Source organism: Phacochoerus africanus, chromosome 2, assembly GCF_016906955.1.
Source record: "Phacochoerus africanus isolate WHEZ1 chromosome 2, ROS_Pafr_v1, whole genome shotgun sequence".
NCBI lineage: Eukaryota > Metazoa > Chordata > Mammalia > Artiodactyla > Suidae > Phacochoerus > Phacochoerus africanus.
The window spans coordinates 170,723,909-170,744,921 of NC_062545.1; the positions used below are offsets into that span (position 1 = coordinate 170,723,909).

The following is a 21,013-nucleotide window of genomic DNA, read 5'->3' on the forward strand; positions in this document are numbered from 1 at the left end:
TAGCCTGGGAACTTCCATATGCTGTGGGTGCAGCCCTAGAACAACAAAAAATGAAAGAAAGAAAGAAAGAGAGAGAGAGAGAGAGAGAGAGAGAGAGAGAAAGAAAGAAAGAAAGAAAGAAAGAAAGAAAGAAAGAAAGAAAGAAAGAAAGAAAGAAAGAAAGAAAGAAAGAAAGAAAGAAGGAAGGAAGGAGAAGGGGAAGGGAAGGAAAAAAGAAGAAAATACAGGTGATCAAAACAAATAGATTACCTTAAAATTCTGATATCGCAACACATAGAAATAATATGAAGTGGAGTTGCCTTGGCACAGCAGGTTAAGGACCTGGTGCTGTCACTGCAGCAGCTCAGGTTGTTACAATGGCACAAGTTTGATCCCTGGCCCAGGAACTTCCACATGCCGAGGGTGCAGCCATTAAAAAAAAAAGAAAGAGAGAGAGAGAAAGAGAGAAAAAGAAAGAAAGACAGACAGAGAGACCAACCTATGGTCAATTAATCTTTGACAAAGGAGGTAAGAACATAAAATGGGGAAAAGACAGTCTTTTCAGCAAGTATTGCTGGGAAACCTGGACAGCTGCACACAAAACAATGAAACTAGAACACACCCTCACACCGTGCACAAAAATAAACTCAAAATGGCTGAAAGACTTAAATATAAGACAAGACACCATAAAACTCCTGGAAGAGAACATAGGCAAAACATTCTCTGACATCAACCTCATGAATATTTTCTCAGGTCATTCTCCCAAGGCCACAGAAATAAGAGCAAAAATAAACCAATGGTACCTAATCAAACAGACAAGCTTTTGCACAACAAAGGAAACCAAAAAGAAAACAAAAAGGCAATTTACAGAATGGGAGAAAATAGTTTCAAATGATGCAACAGACAAGGGCTTAAACTCTAAACTATACAATTTATACAACGCAACAGCAAAAAAGCCAATGACCCAATGGAAAAATGGGCAAAAGACCTGAACAGACATTTCTCCAAGGAAGATATACAGATGGCCAATAAGCACATGAAAAAATGCTCAACATCCCTGATTATTAGAGAAATGCAAATCAAAACTACCATGGAGATACCACCTCACACCAGTAAGAATGGCCATTATTAGTAAGTCCAAAAATAATAAATTCTGGAGGTGGTGTGGAGAAAAGGGAACCCTCCTGCACTGTTGCACTGAATGTAAGCTGGTACAACCACTATGGAGAACAGGATGGAGGTACCTTAGAAAACTATACACAGAACTACCAAATGACCCAGCAATCCCACTCTTGGGCATATATCCGGACAAAACTTTCCTTAAAAAAGATACATGCACCCGCATGTTCATTGCAGTACTATTCATAATTTCCAAGACATGGAAACAAGCCAAATGTCCATCCACAGATGATTGGATTAGGAAGATGCAGTATATATACACAATGGAATACTACTCAGCCATAAAAAAACCCAAAATAATGCCATTTGCAGCAACATGGATGGAACTAGAGACTCTCATACTGAGTGAAGCAAGTCAGACAGAGAAAGACAAATACCATATGATATCACATATCTGGAATCTAATACATGGCACAAATGAACCTTTCCACAGAAAAGAAAATCATGGGCTTAGGGAATAGACTTGTGGTTGCCAAGGGGGAGGGGGAGGGAGTGGGATGGATGGGTGCTTGGGGTTAAGAGATGCAGACTATTGCCTTTGGAATGAATTAGCAACGCGATCCTGCTGTGTAGCACTGGGAACTATATCTGGTCACTTATGATGGAGAATGATAATGTGAGAAAAAAGAATGTACACATGTATGTGTAACTGGGTCACCATGCTGTACAATACAAAATTGACAGAACACCACTGTAAACCAGCTAAAATGGAAAAAAATAAAAATCAGTATATTAAAAAAAAAGAAAGAAGAGGAGAAAGAGTAGAGAGAGGGAGAGAGGGAGAAAGAGAGAGAGAGAGAGGAAGGAAGGAAGGAAAGAAGGAAGGAAGGAAGGAAGGAAGGAAGGAAGGAAGGAAGGAAAGAAAATAAAGTACTATAAAACTGGTTCCATTTTAAATAGGAATTTTTTTATGAACTTTAATGTCCACGGAGCTGATAAATTTATATTGGCAACCTATTTATAAATTATTTGAAATACTTCATCATTCTAGAAATATTTTAATTCCTAATACACTTTTCATTTGTCTTGCTCAGATTAAATTGGCTAAAATGTAAATAATTGATTTGCAGCCAATTAAACTGACCATGCTCTTTTTCCCCATGGGAGCCCAATGTGCAATGGCTGCAAACATCGGCCTCCTCGGTAGTGTATGCAGCCTGTTGCCTGTATAGGTTGCACTAAGGGAACTTGGAGACAGCCCTTTTCAGTGGACATTCATAACTGGCATGCTGTCCCCAATCCAGGCTCCAGACAGGTATGCATGGTGCCTTTGGAAAGCCCCAAGGTATTGTGGCCAGGTCCACAATGGCCAAGTCAAAATGTCCATCTGCACCAAGCTGCGGAACAAGGAGCATGTGATTGAGGCACTGTGCAGGGCCAAGTTCAAATTCCCTGGCCACCAGAAGATCCACATCTCTAAGAAGTGGGGATTTACTAAGTTCAATGCAGATGAATTTGAAAACTTGGTGGCAGAAAAGTGGCTTATCCTGGATGGCTGTGGGGTCAAATACATCCCTAATCGCAGCCCCCTGGACAAATGGTGGGCCCTGAATTCATGAGAGCCTTGGTGGCGTTGTCCCTTCCTTAATACTGAACAATAAATCATGCTTTCCTGTCAAAATTAATTAATTAATTTAATTTATGTAAATAATTGAGAAAATATTCTCAAAAACTAAAAACTCCATATATACATAAGGTAGTATTGTTTAAGATTTTATAATTGCCTGAAACTGCCTTAGAACTTCCACTTGATACTGATAGCTCTCTCAGATGGTGGTTTTCAAATCTTTTTAATTTCAGAAATTTTCCTCAAAGAAGCTCTGAAATGAACCAAGAAGAGGAGTTCTCTTTGAAGGTAGGGTTCCTTTACTGGCTGTATTCTTTCTTTCGTCCCCACACCAGCTAAGACACTTCATAGGGCTGCTCAGCAGAAGGCAGTGGGCAATCCACCTGCATCAAAATGACCTGGTGCCTGTGTTTACTCAACATGCAGAATGACACCACTTCAAAATTCTAAATTCATCCCTTCAAGTGTGGTCCAGGAATATGTTTGAGAACCCTATATTCCTGTACCTCTTAAACACAGGAAACTGTTTTTAAGAGTTTAATGAAGAAGTTGGTGTATATTATTCCAAATAAAAAAAATTATCCACTAGCCAAACTAGAATTATACTAATAGGCTGTTCTCCAGCTTGAATTTTTCACATAACAAATATATTTTAGACATCTTGACATGTCTCATATATGTAAATAGGGAGAATTTTCACAATTAAAATGATCATTTCTAAAGATTTACAATTTTCTATAATCAGAGAAAACAAAGTTTTTAAAAAGGAATAAATAACAAGTGGCCCAGTTTTGTTTTTTTCATTATTTTAAGTACTTTGATTTTAGAATTTAATGTTGGGGACTATAATACTAATATTTGTACTGGAAAATGTCTTTAGAGAAAAAGAGTTTGGGGTTTGGAAGCTAATTGGAAGATTTCAAAATTGGTTAGTTTATTTATTTATTTTATATATATATATTTTTACTGCACAGCATGGTGACACAGTTACACATACATGTATACATTCTCTTTTCACACATTATGTATCCCATCATATTGACTAGACAGAGTTCCCAGAGCTACACAGCAGGATCCCATTGCTATTACAGTTTTCATGTTTTGGAAATACCTTAAAAGCAATTTTGATTTTTCACATACCTTACATCAGTCAAGTAGCTGTATATGAAGCTGGCATGAATAAATAGTCTTCAAATTAATTAGTATGTTTTAAGTATTGCTTTTATAGTCAAATTCCTATTTATAGCAAAGTATTCTAAAATCATATTTTACTATACAATTGGAATTTGAATATTTTGTATTGATTTTTTTAAAAATGCTCAAATTCAAGAGCTTTCAAATAATACTATTTGTACTTGAGAAATGATGGGCCTCAGTTAAAGTTCAATCCCTTTATTATCATCTTAACCGAGGATTGTAGTTATGTGTATTGCAGTGATTATTCTTTTTTTTTTTTTTTTGGCTTTTTAGGGCCACATCTGAGGCATATGGAGGTTCCCAGGCTAGGAGTCCAATTGGAGCTACAACTGCCAGCCTACACCACAGCCACGGCAACATCAGATCCAAGCCGTGTCTGCGACCTACATCACAGCTCTTGGCAATGCCAGATCCTTAACACACTGAGCAAGGCCAGGGATGGAACCCTCAACCTCATGGTTTCTAGTTGGATTCATTTCCGCTGCACCATGACAGGAATTCCTGCAGTGATTATTCTAATCAGAGTTAACAAATGCTTATGCACAGACCCTCTTGGCTGACAGTGGCAGCGTTCACGACTTTGCTAATGGCAGGGCAGACACTGTGTGTAGTAAGAGTATCAGTTTACTGGTTTTCAAATATTGCCTAGTGATACTCTCAGGTATTGTTTTCTCCATCTTATTTTTCTGAATTTCAAGGATGTGGAAAATGTTTGATGATGAGTAGATCTGAGATCCAGAAGAGCTGTGGTGCTTTAAAATAATTGCTATTCTGAGCTGACAGACAAATTTTAATAGGTGGTTATCAGGGCTCCGAGTGTGAGTGTCTGGAAGATTTTCTGTCCCTTTTGAGTGTGGCAGGACTGTATTTGGGAAATATTCTGATACTGTGAACAAATTAAAAAGAGTACGATATTTCATTCAGAGTCTTATAAAAGTATACATTAAAGAGAAAAAAAAAAAAACTGCGTTGTTTCTCCTGAAGTCAAATCTTAAATTTTATGTTGAATTCTTTCTAATAAGTTTATTCGGTTTTAAATTTCCACAGTACTTTTCCTATATTTAAAAACATGTGCTAGAAGTTCCCATTGTGGCTCAGCAGGTTAAGGACCCAACACAGTCTCTGCAAAGAAGAGGATTCAATCCCTGGCCTCACTCAGTAGGTTAAGGATCCAGTGTTGTTGCAAAGCTGCTGCACAGGTCGCAGGTATGGCTTGGAACTGGTGTTGCCGTGGCTGTGGTATAGGCCTCAGCTGCAGTTCCAACTCAACCCCTAGGCTGGGAACTTCCATATGCCACAGGTGCGGCTGTACAAAGAAAAAATAAATAAATAAATAAATACACAAGCTAAATCTACTTACTTATATGTATTTATACAATATAATTATTTTGTTAAATATGAGATGGTTGGCTTTTTTTTTTTTGGAGTATCTTTTTTTTACGTCAACCACAGCTTTCTACTTACAATGAAAGAATTTTTTTTAAAAAAAGAACAACATCAGGCACAGCACTTACACAGAAGCTAAGCCACATTCAGAGGTTCATTCCTACAAATAATTTGCTTAGATTTTTCCAATGGTATAGATATGGCACAGCCTCACACATTCTTTAATTTGTTATTCCCTTCTCACCTTTCTCTGGGAATTATCCTTAAGTTTTTGGAGAAAGATGAGTTTTTAAATAGACCCATGAGTATATTATTTTAAATGGCTAATTTTTAAAACATGTCATTATTTCTTAAGTGAGAGTGTATATAAAATGCAAAAGTAAATTTTTTAATTGCTTACAAAAATTAATTTATATTAGTTAATGGCAATAAAAACTATTACAGCTTATTTTTTTTTTTAGTTTCTTCATCATGGACCATTATAAAAATCTACTAATTAGCTTCCTTCCCTCCTACCCTTGTTTCCCCACTACAGTTTATTCTCTATGTATTCTCTATATATTCTCAAAATATTTGTTTAAATATAATTCAGATCATGCCACTCCTTTGCTTAAAAACCTCTAGTAGTTAGTATTTTTGTCATAAATATTTAACCTAAGAATAGTAACTAGGGAGCAATCAAACAAACCCAAATTGTGAGATGTCCTGTAAAAAAAAATAATAATAAAAAATAAAAACAAACAACAAATTAGCCTACTGGACTCAGATTGAGATCTGAACACAATCCAAAACCTTACCCATACATGATCCAAACTCTCAAGAGACCACTAATAAAATTTCCTTCCACTTTCTCCCCTTTGCTTACTTCACTCTAAACTTGATGGCCTACCTATTTTTAAATTATGAAGACAACAAGCCTTAACAAGACTTCTACCTAGAATTATTTATAATTCTAGGATAATTAATAAAAACAATAATTCTGCCTAGAATTCCACTCCCTCCAAAAAGCATTACTCTATCATAATGTTATTAGTTTTCTATTGTTGCAAAACCAAACACAGAAATTTAAAATAGCTACTATTAATTCACATAACCAATAAGGGCTTAATTTTCAAAATACACAGAGAGTTCATACAATTCAATTTTAAAAGATGGGAAAATGAGCAGAAGACCTAAACAGACATTTCTCCAATGAAGGCATACCAATGGCCAACAGGTACCTGAAAAGATACTCATCATCGCTAATTATTAGAGAAATGCAAATAAAAACTACAATGAGGTACCACCTCACACCAGTCAGAATGACCATCATTATAAAGTCTACAAATAATAAATGCTAAAGAGAGTGTAAAGTCAACCCTCTTACATGTTGGTGGGAATGTAAACTGGTGCAGTCACTATTGAAAACAGTACAGAGATTCCTCAAAAAACTAAGCATAGAGTTGCCATGTGATCAACAATCCCATTTCTGGGCATATACCTAGACAAAACTATAATTCAAAAAGATACATGCACCCCTGTGTTCATTACGGCACTATTCAAAATAGACAAGTTATGGAGAGTTCCCATCGTGGCACAGTGGTTAACGAATCCGACTAGGAACCATGAGGTTTGATCCCTGGCCTTGCTCAATGGGATAAGGATCTGGCGTTGCCGTGAGCGGTGGTGTAGGTCGCAGACGTGGTCGGATCCCACGTTGCTGTGGCTCTGGTGTAGGCTGGTGGCTACAGCTCCAATTACACCCCTAGCCTGGGAACCTCTATATGCTGCGGCAGCAGCCCTAGAAAAGGCAAAAAGACCAAACAAACAAATAAACAAAATAGCCAAGTTATGGAAACAACTTAAATGTCCATTCCAGATGAATGGATAAAGAAGATACACACACACATACACACGTATATGTACACACAGTGGAATATTAGCCATTAAAAAGAATGAAATGCCATTTGCAGCACATAGATCGAGAGATTATTACGTTAATTGAAGTCAGAAAGAGAAAGACAAATACCATGGGATATCACTTACATGTGGAATCTAAAATATGACACAGATCAACATACCTACAAAAAAGAAACAGACTTACAAATATAGAGAACAGACTTGTGGTTGCCAAGGTGTAAAGAGGGTGGGGAGGGAAGTATTGGACATTTGGGATTATTATAGGCAAACTATTATTTAGAGGGTGGATAAACAAGGTCCTACTGTCTAGCACAGGGAACTATATTCAATATCCTGAAATAAACCATAATGGAAAAAATATAAAAAAGAAAAAAACAGCTACCATGTACTATTATTCCAGAGTCTACAGATCAACAGTTCTGCTAGGCGAGACTGAGTAATCTCGCCTCTGCATGTGTCTATAGTCAAATGGCCAGAATGGCTAGAGACTGGTCAGTCTAGGATAGCCTCTTTCATACCTGGTGATTGGCGAGCTGTCAGCTGAGCCAGGATGCTAGCCAGGCAAGCATGAGCTTGTTCACAAGAAGAGAGCAGAAGCATGAAAGACCATTTGAGACTTGGCTCAACATCATTTCCAATATATTCTATTTTCCAAAGAAAGGCACAAATATAACCTACATTCAAGAAGCAGGGAAATAACAAGTCATATTGGAAAGACTATGGATACAGGGAAGGGTGGAGAATGGGGCCATTTTGTAATCAATGTATCACTGATTACATCATTGATTTGTAACCAATATATACATGCCATACATACAACAAGAGCACTATTTTAAAATACTGGTACATCTAAGATGGTGGAGGAGGGGAATGAAAAATACAAGGGATGATATAAACTATACTTTTTATGAATCCTATAAAGCACTGATTTACAACCTTGGCACTACTGAAATTTTGTGCCAGGTAAGTCTTTGCTGTGGAAGGTCTGCTGTCCTGTACACTGTAAGATGTTTAGCAGCATCCCCTTGCATCTACCAACTAGTTGTCAATAGTACACCCCCAAGTTGTAATAACCAAAAAATGTCTCCAGACATTGCCAAATAACCCCTAGAGGGAAAAAAAAAATCACTCCTAGATGTAAACCACTGCTACAAAGGGATGAATTAAGGTAAAGAGAACTTGGTTTTATTCCTATCAATATAAACTAATTTTACTTTAAAAGGCCATTCAAATGATTCTAAAATGCAAACTTTACTTATAGATATGTAAGACGTATACCAAATTCTTAGCAGTTTTCAATCCGGTATAAATGTGTGATAGCATTGGCCAAGTAAAGTCATATTTACAACAACCAATCTAAAGATCCTCATTCTGGATTCTCTGGGTGAAAAATAATAGTTTCTCCTTTAGAGAAAATAAAAGAAAATGGGATTACCCAGGTATATACCAGTGAGCAAGGCTGGAACCAGGTTAGGGGGGTGAAGTGCTTAGGGCACCAAATTTAAGGATTCGCTCTCAGGGCCAGGCCATGAGCCAAAATATGAGGCAAGCACCTGCTGATGTAATCTCATCTCCAGTCCAGCAGGAATTGCACTTAACAGCAGGAAACAGCACCCTGATTTCCACATCCCCAAAGTTTCTCCTATGCTAAGCCTTGGCACTTACACCTTACTCATCACCTCTGTGACCTCTCAAAGAATCAGAGGGCCTGCCTAACAGCTAGTCTGATGGTACCAAACAAGGAACCAGAGAACCCAGCAGAGAGTCACCCACATAAATATAACTGGAACATTTAAGATTTGAAAGTATGAAGGTTGGAAAGAGGGGCATTCCAGGAACTCCAAAACTGTCCTTTATAAAGTTGGCTTTGTGTTTAAAAGTGGTTTATAATTTTTAAGCACGTATATTCACACTTTCAACGGAAATGTTAGCATTTTCAACATCTTTTCCCAATTACTGCTGTTTAACTGAATCAACATTATCACTCGGGAATGTTGAAAAGCAAACACCTTATGATTAGCGATGTTGGTTTTAATAAATCAGTTTCATACAAAAACTAACTATAGGATAGGGTTTCATCTTCACCATGCAATACTGATCTTTCCCTCCTCAATGTTAGCAAGAAGCAGACACAGGAAGTTTATCTTATAGGTTAGAATCAACAGGGAGTTCCCGTCGTGGCACAGTGGTTAACGAATCCGACTAGGAACCATGAGGTTGTAGGTTCGGTCCCTGGCCTTGCTCAGTGGGTTAACGATCCGGCGTTGCCGTGAGCTGTGGTGTAGGTCGCAGATGCGGCTCGGATCCCACGTTGCTGTGGCCCTGGCATAGGCTGGTGGTTACAGCTCCGATTCGACCCCAGCCTGGGAACCTCCCATATGCCGCGGGAGCGGCCCAAGAAATGGCAAAAAGACAAAAAAAAAAAAGTTAAAAAAAAAAGAATCAACAACAAAACTCCTACATGACAGCCTCATTGCATTAAATGAGACACTTCATTTGTCTTAGGAGTACACCCAAACACACCACCACACCCAGAAGTGTTTGTCAAGGGTCCTAAGTGTAGTTCCTTCCTCCTTTGTGACTCAACCTTTCCCAGCCATCAAAACAGTTCAAGAGCAGGAATGTAATTAGATCTAAGCAATTAGGAAAACTGCTGTTCCATTTCCTCAACTGTGTATAGAAAGAGCTCTGATAAAGCTTAACTCAGATGACCCTTTGCAATACAGCTCTTTATTAAGGCTAAATCACTTCAAGTGGCTTGAAGACAAATAATAATTGGCAAAAAGCCTTTCACATCTTTATTTTAAAGGCCATATATAAGGTGTTTTGTTTTGTTTTGTTTTGCTATTTAAGGCCACACCCTCAGCTTATGGAGGTTCCCAGGCTAGGGCTCTAATCAGAGCTACAGCTGCTGGCCTATGCCACAGCCACAGCACCTTCAGATCCGAGCCATGACTGTGACCTACACCACAGCTCACAGCAACGCCAGATCCTTAACCCACTGAGCAAAGCCTGGGATCGAACCCACAACCTCATGGTTCCTAGTGGGATTCCTTTCCACTGAGCCATGATGGGAACTCCCACACAAAGCAATTTAAATCTACCTTTCCAATGGCCCATGTCTTGACCTCTACACAGAATCTCAAAACTGTGCAGGCCTGTTCTTCTTCCCCAACACAGGGCAGCAAAAGCTATTTCCTTAGCAAATTAGTGATGTGGTAAATATTAAGGAACACAGGGGTTTTAGTTTATTACCTAAAGATTCTTGCTACCAATTATCCTAATTATATATATTCAATAATTAAACAAAGAGAAAACACTTAGAAGTTTTTCACATGTAACATCTGCCAGCAAAAGTCTTCCTGGTCTGTGAACTTGCAAGTTCCCAGCAATAAATTCCGAAATAAAATTAAGTTCTTAGTTTTACATAAATAAGTTTATTAAAATTGTATTAATATAAATCTATTTTAATTATAAAAATTAACATCATACAAATAAATGGAAAATTAAAATTTCATAATCCATTAACTATGATCTTCATAAATCCCCTGCTGTTGTCCTTCCATGTGAATTTTTTTATGACTATTATCAGGTTGTACATACATTTTTTTTTTGTCTTTTGTCTTTTTAAGGCCACACCCGTGGCATGTGGAGGTTCCCAGGCAAGGGGCTGAATCAAAGCTGTAGCTGCTAGCCTATGCCACAGCCACAGCAACACAGTATTCGAGCCATATCTGCGACCTACACCACAACTCACGGCAACACCGGATCCTTAACCCACTGAGTGAGGCCAGGGATCAAACCAGCAACCTCATGGTTCCTAGTCAGATTCATTAACCACTAAGCCACGATGGGACTTCCCTGTACCTACATTTTTTATTCTGATTTTTTTCATTTATAAGAAGAGCTCCACTTCTTCCACAGAATTTTTTCATATGATTGCAAAATAGTCTTGCATTTTCTATTGCTGTATTAAAAATTACCACAAACATATAGGCTTAAAAAATGACGCATAAATAGATGAGTTCACAGTTTTGCAGGTCAAAAGTCCAGATGGGGTCTACTGAGTTCTTTGTTTTGGGTCTCTTGAGGCCAAAATCAAGGTGACAGCCAGGCTGAGTTCTCATCCAGGAAGAATTTGCTTCCAGGCTCATTCAGGTTATTGGTAGAATTCCATTCCCTTGGAGTTCCCATGGTGGCTCAGTGGTTAATGAATCTGACTAGGAACCATGAGGTTGAGGGTTCGATCCCTGGCCTCACTCAGTGGGTTAAGGATCCAGTGTTGCCGTGAGCTGTGGTATAGTTTGCAGATGCGGCTCGGATGCCGAGTTGCTGTGGCTCTGATGTAGGCCAGCGGCTACAGCTCCAATTCAACCCCTAGCCTGGGAACCTCCATATGCTGCAGGAGCAACCCAAGAAATGGCAAAAAGACAAAAAAAAAAAAAAAAAGAATTCCATTTCCTAGAGCTATAGAACTGAGTTCCCTGTTTTGGTGGCTGTCAGTTTAGAGCCTCCACGCTCCTCAAGGCCTCTCACACTCCTCACAGTAACCTGTCCATCCTCAAGCCATCAACAACGTAGAAAGTCCTTCTTGCCCTTCAAATCTCTCTGCCTTCCCATTCTGCTGAGAGCCAGAGAAAAATCTGTTTTTAAATTCTCATGTGATTAGAGTAGGTCCACTGGACAATCTTTTTTGTTTAACTCAAAGTCCCATGATTAGTGACCTAAAATTACATCTGCAAAATCTTGCTTGCCATGTAACATAATCATGGGCATATTAGTTCATCAAATTTAAGATCCTGGAGATGGGGGGGGCGGGAATAAGGGAAGGTCATTTTTAGAATTCTGCCCACACATCTCTATTCCAACAGAAAATGTATTTTTAACTGCAGATTCCAGTTAAAAAGCTTAAAGGTCATTTAGCCATCGAAATAGAAAACTTTAGGTCCTTTCCAATCCTAAAATGCCAAAACAAACAAACAAACAAAAAAGTAATGTTTAAACACATTAAAACTTGGAAAGAAAATAAAATTATATGAATTTAAAAATCAGTTAAATCAAAAAGGAAGCTGAACTTTCCCATAGTTTAAAAAAAAAAAAAAAGATATAGAAGCCAAGTTTTTACAAAATTGTTACCTTTTGGGGTCAATTTTCTAGTTACACCAAAAAGGCAAAGCGTGAATGTGGAAATAAAGGTTAGTGCCAAATCATAATGCCTAGGAAAACCAGTAAGGAAAGAACTCTGAAACCAATGACAGTTTCTATAGTACAAAGCTGAAGTTTAAATCTTGGTATAAAGAGTAGAGGATGTAAATGGGCCATATATGAAAACCTAGCTCACAGACAGGCTATTTCACGCGAAGTTCATTAAGGAACTAAGACCAAGGACACAACCCAGGGATCAGGCTGGCAGGGCCTCTCAGAGGGATTCTGCCAACTGACTTTGGTATAAGATAGTCCCCATGCCCATCACACAAATCTAGAAATAAATAAATAAATGTAAAGGGAAGGGAAAGAAGAAAGGAGGAAGGAAGGAGGAAAGAAAGAAGGGAGGGAGAGGGGGAAGAAGGGAGAGAGGAAGGGAAGAAGGAAGGAATCCAAACCAATTTGGCATACAGAAAGTGCTAAATAAATATCTGCTGAATGAAAGCACAATGTGATAGACCATAAATATGTCTGTTAGCCTTCAGGAACTTCACTCCTCTGGAGAGAGAAGAGAACTCTTTTTCTAAATCTCAGCTACTATAGGTTAAACACTACCAACAGTCTGCCAATAGGCTGACAAGGTGGAGCAGTGGAGAGCAAGGGGCTAGAGAGCAGTTCCAGGAGCAACAGAAGAAAATTAGGGTGGACAATAAAAGTGTTAAGGGAAACAAAAAAAAAGTCTGACAAATACGAGTGGAACTGAAATTTTTAGTCTCAAAGTAACTATAATTTCTACAAGGGCAAATACACAAGTAGATCGTGTCCCTCAATAGAATTCCAAAGCAAAGACTTGTTCCCAGCAAAATAAACAAGATTCTGCCTATTTGTATTAACCAGTGGAAAGAGCACATTGATATCTATGAATGATACTACGGAAAAGAAGCTTATTCACTCATAAATATAAAATACTAAACCACAGCTTCAACTCTCTATCAAACACATGCAGGTAATGTCTTCCACAGCTGACAAAACACTCTAAATTGAGGGTTCTTATTCTCCTATGCTTATAATGATTATACGCAGAGCAAGTTAAGCTTTCAAAAGTATTTTCACATGACATCAACAGAACTTTCAGCTTTTGCCCAAATGACTAGGAATCAGTGCACTTCTCCAGTTTGGGACTGCACCTCCCCACACTGCATCAGGCCCAGGGCTCTCAGTGGGACTTGCTCAGGGATAGTAGGCAGGGACTCTGACCACTTGCCTGTTGATTATGTGACTCCAAGTCATAACTTCTCTGGGTCTCAAGTGACCCATGTTTCTCTAATGTGTGCCCTCCTTTCCATCCCTTCCATCATTGCCTATACTACTGTAGCAGACTCAGACAATCTGCCCACCTCCAAGCTAGACCCCTCAACTCCATCTGAACACAACTGCCACAGTAATCCATCTAATAAAACAGACTTCGTCACGTGATTCGCCACTTCTGGATACAAAGGACAAAGTCCAATACTCTTACAACATGGCACATTTTAAGCTATTCCAAGACTGAGCCCCAGTCTCCCCTCCTGATTCCCCTTCAATCCCCTATTATTCTAGGATCCACCAAAGCTGAGCTGACAATCCAACTGCCCCTTCCCCTAACTCTGATATTTCTCCTCTATTTGCTTTTTTTTTTCCTCTTTTTTTTTCTTGCTGTTCCCTCTGAAAGGAATTTCTTCCCTTCCTGGATCATTCCTACCTTTTTGTAAGCTTCAGATTAAGAGGCTCATCCTGCAGACTAGTGGTTGCTAGGGGTGAAAGGGGTGAGGCAAAGAAGAGGTGGGAAACAACTGCTTAATGAGTACAGGGTTTCCTTCTAGGGTGATGAAAAAGTTTTAGATCTAGACAGAGATGTTTACATAATACTGTGACTATACTATATGCCACTAAATTGTTCACTTTAAAATGATTAATTTTATATTATGTGATTCTCACTCCAATCCAAACAAACAAAAACCAGCAGCAGTACACCCTGCAAAAAAACCTTCACTGACTCCTGAGCCCTATCCTGCATCAGCACCTTGTACATTCCTCTAGCACAGCAGTTATTATTTATACTGTTTACAGAGCTTCCACACAATATTTTGAGCCTCTTTATCTTCCTCATCGTCTCACTCCCCAGTGTTTAGCCTAGGACCTCAAGAAATATTTTTTTAATAAATAAAAAATAGAGACACCACTTATCTCCCTTGGGGTAGAAGCCTTGGGCAGATGATCTTTCGAAGATCTATGTTATATAAAAGCCTATGAGAGCATGGATTAATTGGAAAGAAAAAGTATTAGGAAAACATTGCTGTTCATCTAGTTATAAAGGACAAAACTAGAATGACCTCCGGTGAGATTTTTCAGTGAGAAAATAATAAGAACATTTACTGAGTTAGCAATAATTATTAACCCCATTTTCCAAAAAAGGAAACAAATATATTGAAGTAACCTGCCCAAGGTCATACAGCTAGTTACTGGGAGCAGCAAGATCCAAGCCCAAGTCGTCCAGACTGTCGAACCTGAGCCTTCACACTGCCCCTTCACACTGCTCCAGGCACAGTTTCAAGAGCTACGAACGAACCTACAGTCTTTGGCCCAAATTGCCTTTTCTAAGGCTGAGAAAACACTCCATTTTCCACCTTTATCTATTTACCCGTTGCCATGAATGTTGCCTTACTTTTTTTTTTTTTGTCTTTTTGCCTTTCCTAGGGCCGCTTCCTGCGGCATATGGAGGTTCCCAGGCTAGAGGTCGAATCGGAGCCATAGCCATCGGCCTACATCACAGCCACAGCAATGGGGGATCCGAGCTGCATCTGCGACTTATACCACCGCTCACGGCAACGCCGGATCCTTAACCCACTGAGCAAGGCCAGGGATCGAACCTGCAACCTCATGGTTCCTAGTCGGATCCGTTAACCACTGAGCCACGACAGGAACTCCAGTTGCTTACATTTTATAAAGTATTTATAAAACACAAAATGTTAATTTTTAAAAAGAATCTAACAGTCAAAAAAAAATAGAGATGAATCATAAAAAAAGGCTCTCCCATTAAAAAGACCTCTCACATGTCAATCAGCAAGTGTCTGTGGACTATTTCTCACGTACACAGCAGAAAATATCAGAGTGTGCCAGCCTCACTAGAACCACATCCACAAGACTTCCTCCACTGGAGGTTCATCTTCATGGTACCCCAACCTCTACACAGGGTAAGTTACCCTGCAGCTGAGAAAACCATGGAACAACCAAAAAAAGCTAGAAAAAAATTATACACTTACTTTTTTATTAGTTTAGAAAGCATGATTATCCCCCCTTCTTCTCTTTAATAATGCCACAATCTGGTAAGAAAAAAAATTAACCCAAAGTCAATGAGATTTTTAAAAATATGTTTCTGCATCCAAAAGGGAAAACTTTACTACAGAGGTAACGTCAAACCTTGACAACACATCAGTAAGGTCAATATTAAAAAACATATCATTGTCCCTCATCCCAAAAAGTCTATATCCTTTTAGATACACAGGTACACACATGCACCTCTCCAGATAGTAAGGCAACAATTTAATTCTATTAGATTTTTGGGACTTACTTCACCTATATATACCAGCTCTAATGCTAAAACCAAGGATGACAGGATAATATACTGGGTGAACATACATACACACGATAGCAAAAGGCAAAAGGGATACAATATGACAGTATTAATACCGAACAATATAGAATTTAAGATAGGAGTTCCCGTCGTGGCGCAGTGGTTAACGAATCCGACTAGGAACCATGAGGTTGCGGGTTCGGTCCCTGCCCTTGCTCAGTGGGTTAACGATCCGGCGTTGCCATGAGCTGTGGTGTAGGTTGCAGACGCGGCTCGGATCCCGCGTTGCTGTGGCTCTGGCGTAGGCTGGTGGCTGCAGCTCCGATTGGACCCCTAGCCTGGGAACCTCCATATGCCGTGGGATCGGCCCAAAGAAACAGCAAAAAGACAAAAAAAAAAAAAAAAGAATTTAAGACAAAAGTTATAATGGGACAAATTACAGGTCATTATAACCACTATTTACACTCTACAATGAATATAAAGTAGTCAAGCACCTTAATGGATCAACTACCACAAAATTAAGTGCATAAAGCAAAAACTGTTTGAAATATAATAGGGAGAGGACAGAAACACACCTATAGGGAGAGACACACTACTTTCAAAGATATAATTGGCAAAAAAAAATAGCAAAAATAAAGATATAAAGCTCTTAAAGATCTGCAATAGAAAAAATGGTCAAAGAACATCAATAGACAATTCTTAAAACAAGAGGTGAAAGTGCCAATAAGCATAAAAATATGTTCACATTCCGTAAAAATCAAAAACACAGACTAAAGCAGTAATTTTCTTGGTGGATAAATTTTTTAAGTAACATCATCCATTACTGGAATGGTGTTGGGAATGCAACAATTTTATACACTGTGGATGGAACGAACACAAATTGGTTTGGGGACTTAACATAAAAGGCCTTCCTTCCAGCTAAACATCTCATCCCACAACATTTTTGGTCTTTGGCTTAAAATACAAATCTCATAGCTTTAAATCTGAAATTGTGATGTTTTCAATATTTAAGGACTTAGGTTCCATAGTCAGGCCACCTGATTCTCCACTTACTAGCGATGGCACCTTGGGCAAGTAAGTATTTAACTTCTATCTATAAAATATGGCAATAGTACCCATTTCTTAGGGTTGCTGCAAGGATTAAGTAAACTATGTAATGCACTTAGAACAATGCCTGGGACATTACATGCTCAATAAATATTGGCTTCTGGCACTTGGACTTTTTTGTGTGTGTGTCTTTTTTTTTTTTTTTTTGCCTTTTCTAGGGCCACTCCCGTGGCATATGGAGGTTCCCAGGCTAGGGGTCTAGTCGGAGCTGTATCCGCCAGCCTACCTCAGAGCCACTGCAATGCGGGATCTGAGCCACGTCTGCAACCTACACCACAGCTCATGGCAATGCCGGATCCTTAACCCACTGAGCAAGGTCAGAGATCAAACCCACAATCTTATGGTTCCTAGTCGGATTTGTTAACCACTGAACCACGATGGAAACTCCTTGGATTTCTTATAAGTAATTTCTTTTTAAGTAATTCACTACCATTTACTGAATTCTCCTAAGGGGACATTTATCATTTCAAATTACCTATACTTTTAAGTACCAAGTTTAGGAGAATCATGTATGATTCAAAAACATATACATATTATCACTACTGTGGCATTAAGGTAACTAAATGCTGACTAAACAACAAAGAGGTACTATGGAAGTTTTTTAAAAACCTTAGGTTTATAACCTGGTGAAGGGCATTACAACTGATGTGTTTTATTCTTTATCTTCAATTATATTTTATTTTCTACAATGAGCATGTATGAATCTTATGAGAAAAAAAATTTTTAGCAATAAATATCCATTTATCCTCACTGGTTCAGTTATACACCTACTCTCTCTCAAGGACACTTGCCATCTGATTCAATTATGTCCATGTAACTCATCAAATTCCATCCTTGGTCAGAGCTTTAGTCACTCAACTGTATCAGTTCATCTTTTACACTTCATTTTGGAGACAATTCCATTTGGAAATAAATTAGTCTACATCAATAATATTAAGGATTCCTGAGAATAAAAAAAGTCCAACAGATGAAACTTTTTATGACTACAAACAAGTGAGTTTATTCTTGTGTTTTTGTGCTATATTTTTAAAACCTAAAAGAGCTATTAGTTTTTCTAACTACATAAAAGCTATATAAAGCTTTTAATTGTTTTATGATTTAGGAAAAGGTAACTAACATGCGTATATGAGCCTATCATTCTGCCTATGATTTCAGAAAGTACATTTTAACCATCAGCCATTTAATTCCCTACAGAAATCAATTCTACCTCTCTCAAATAGTTAAGCTCATGCAGGTGGAAATTTTCAACCATTTGTTAATATCCTTTATGCGAGGACAGACAAATGTTTGCATAATCTATAACAGGACAGTAAAGGTTTCCGTATGATAGAAATGAAACAGAGAATATGTGAGTTATAACATTTAAATCTAACATTCCAGTGTCTAGATTTCTTCACCAAGGATACAACCACAGGTTAAACAGGGCTAATGAGAATAAAATTTTGCTAGCTATCAGCTATTACTGGGGGGGGGGGGGAGGAGATAAGAGAGAGGATGAATTTGTTAAGTTATAAACAGGATAATTTCTGAAGATGTACTTTACCAACTCCAGTCAGAGATCTCTCTAAACAATGGTTTAAATTTGTCAAATAATTCAAAGTTTTAATTCAAATTAAAAAACAAAAAAGAAAAACCTTCCTTTGACCCTCTAACTCCTTACTTTCACTGAAATTCTTGTCAATACCTCCTCTGTGCCATCCCCTACCTGAACACCAAAGTTTGTTTCCAAGCCTGACGCTCCCACAGTGGGGTATATAATTTCACAGCTTCGCATCATTGTGCTCACTGCTCTTCTGCCTGCAATGAATGCCCTTTGAACTACCCATCTGGCCCACATTCAAGCTTCACTTTTCTTTTTCCCTGACCCCACCCTACACATCTGTGCTCCCACAGCAATTTATAAACACCCATATTATGGCTCTTAACATGCTATAGTATTGTCATTTTATGTCTAGCACTCAACACTCTTGAAGGTTATGACTTGACTTTTCTTACTATAGAAATTTTAGAACATTTACAAAATACAATAGCATCACAAAAGTAAATACAATAGTATCATGACCCAACCAGCTACAATTATTAACACACAACCAATCCTATTTCAACTATACTCCTCACTTACTTCTCCCACCTTCCCACAGATTTTTTTTGAAGCAAATCCCAGACTTCACACTTCATCTGTAAATAGTGTATTTTTTAACGTTTCTCTGAAAGACAGAACCTCTTTATAAACATAACCACAGTACTACCACTGTCATACTTAAATCTTTTACAGCAATTCCAGAATATCAGCATGAATCTAGTTGGTATTTACATTTCCTTAATTGTCTTAGAAACTTTTAATTTTTTAAATTATTTAATCAGGGTCTAGGAGTTCTCTTCATGGTGCAGCAGAAATGAATCCGACTAGGAACCATGAGCCCTAGCCTGGCTAAGTGGGTTAAGGATCCAGCGTTGCCATGAGCTGTGGTGTAGGCCACAAATGTGGCTAAGATCCCTCATGGCTGTGGCTGTGGCTGTGGCTGGAAGCCGTAGCTCCGATTCAACCCTTAGCCTGGGAAGCTCCATGTGATGTGGGTGTGGCCCTAAAAAGACAAAAGACAAATAATCAGGGTCTAATGAAGTCTACCCCTGTGATTATTTAATATTAATAGGTCCCTTAAATCTCTTTTAATCTCTAGATTTCTCCTCCACTTTCTTCTTCTTATAATGTGTTTTTGCAGAAACTAGGCCATTTGTTCTAGAGTTTTCCATGAGAATTTTACTCATTGCATCCAAACATTCCTCTGTCCCCTGTATTTTCTGTAAAATGGTGGTTAAAGGCCTATCATATCCAGGTGTTTTTTGTTTCTCATTTTTTTTTTTGGCAAGACTAATAACTTTTTAAAATTAAAGTATAGTTGACTTACACTGTTTCTTCAATCTCCGTTGTACAGCAAAGTGACCCAAGCACACACAGTACAGGGAACTGGGTGTGGTGAGACTAATAATTAGTGGCAATGAATATTTCTATCAGGAGATAAATTACGTTCCATTGTCCTTTCTGAGATATTAGTAGTCACTGATAAATGACTGTCTGAATTCTACAGCCATCAACTCATAACGAGCTACAGAACTGTGATAGGCTAATTCTATCATCCCTTCTTCATCTCTTAGCTCGGGTAAAACACCTTTTATAAAAAAGAAACTTCCACTTATTGAGTATTTGGTTACCCTGAGAAAAAGCGCAAATGCTTTACTCTTGCTCCTTATATTTTCTGGATCTTAATTCTTTTAAGAAAACATCAGTTCCCTAGCATCCTCCAAAAAGAGTGAAGTTTCCTTTCTTTTTTTGGTAATCATTATCATGAACTTAAGGATTTAAAGATTTCAGTCCACTGTTATATTATCCTTATTGATGATCAAACTGTCCCTATCATTGGTCAAGTGGGAGCCCCTTCAAGCTGGTTCCCTCCAGAGCGGTGATCTTTGACAACATTCTTATATCAAAGGACACCATGCTCATTTTGCACATTTTCTGCTCCTAACTTGGAATATCCATTTCTTTTTTTTTCTTTTTTTTTTGCTTTTTAGGGCTGCACCTGTGGCATATGGAAGTTCCCAGGCTAGGGGTCTAATCAGAGCTACAGCTGCCGTCCTACACCACAGCCATGGCAACGCTGGATCCTTAACCCACTGAGCAAGGCCAGGGATTGAACCCACAACTTCATGGTTCTTAGTTGGATTTGTCTCCACTGTGCTAGGACAGGAATTCCGGAATATCCATTTTCTTCAAAGAGGATTTAATTATTAATCCAGTCATGAGCCTAGCTTATGTGTTTCATAAATGTTTTCCAAACTAAATAAGGCAACTGCCTTATTATCAAACTAATGATTTTAAATTTGAAAAATGTGTATGACATGCATTAAATAAATATACAATTATTATTCCACTCTTATTA

At 38.3% G+C, this 21,013-nt stretch overlaps 1 protein-coding gene and 1 non-coding gene across 3 annotated transcripts in view; one reads left to right on the forward strand and one right to left on the reverse strand.

Annotated features, from left to right (window-relative positions):
- UACA (uveal autoantigen with coiled-coil domains and ankyrin repeats) overlaps positions 1-21,013 on the reverse strand; it is a 97,327-nt gene that overhangs the window by 71,115 nt on the left and 5,199 nt on the right. The window contains exon 2 of one of the 2 annotated variants that reach the window (XM_047767197.1): positions 15,655-15,714. The exons of the other annotated variant lie outside the window; for it this stretch is intronic. The gene's annotated coding sequence lies outside the window, so the exon portion shown is untranslated. The remainder of the gene's footprint in view (positions 1-15,654; positions 15,715-21,013) is intronic. 2 annotated transcript variants of the gene reach the window in all.
- LOC125121737 (small nucleolar RNA SNORA70) lies at positions 2,223-2,358 on the forward strand. Its single transcript, XR_007133604.1, has one exon. It is a non-coding gene; the product is annotated as a small nucleolar RNA SNORA70 (small nucleolar RNA).